Source organism: Chrysochloris asiatica, unplaced genomic scaffold (genome assembly GCF_000296735.1).
Source record: "Chrysochloris asiatica unplaced genomic scaffold, ChrAsi1.0 scaffold00218, whole genome shotgun sequence".
In the NCBI taxonomy this organism is placed as follows: Eukaryota; Metazoa; Chordata; class Mammalia; order Afrosoricida; family Chrysochloridae; genus Chrysochloris; species Chrysochloris asiatica.
In genome coordinates this window covers 3,356,999-3,357,684 of record NW_006408736.1, presented here as the reverse complement: position 1 = coordinate 3,357,684, position 686 = coordinate 3,356,999, and positions in this window count along the sequence as shown.

The window sequence follows — 686 nt, the reverse complement described above, 5'->3', positions numbered from 1 at the left end:
TCAGAATCACAGCAACTCAATCTACCACAGCACAACAGACAGACAAGTGGTGGCCATTTGGTTTCATGTTGAAACTGTCCCTTTAAATTTCTATATCAATCCTGATAAAATCAAGATACAATCAAGAGGTTCTCTCCTGATACTATCAATCCTGATACAATCAAGATATTCTCTCCCAAGATGGCGGCCCTGGGAACAGCTAAGTGTCTTGAACCGGAAAACAATGGATTTTTTAATTCTTCTGCAAATTCCCCAGCTATAAACCCTCCGAACCTCCAAACATACCTTTATATTTGTTTTGGAGTTCCAACACCATCCCATGAGCCCTCTTGGCCTGTCATTCTGTGCTGTTGACAGAGCTCCTCATTACACGTCTACCCGAAACACCATCTGGAAGGTGCAAGGTCTGGTAGTGTAGTGGTTAAGAATCTGGCTGTGAACCCCACAGTCAGCAGCTCAAATCCACCAGGCCCTCCACAGGAGAGAGATGAGGCTTTCTGCTTCTTGCAGTTAAAAAGGCCTTGGAGTCTGGTTCATTAACCCACAGCACCACACCAGGACTCCGAATCTCGCTGAATCAAGCTCTCACTGAATCAAGCTCTCACTTGAGTTGGATGTCAGAAGAGACTCTGAAACTTGCTCTCCAGCGTAGAGATTCTAAAGCAAATGGAAGAATTGAAGAGGTC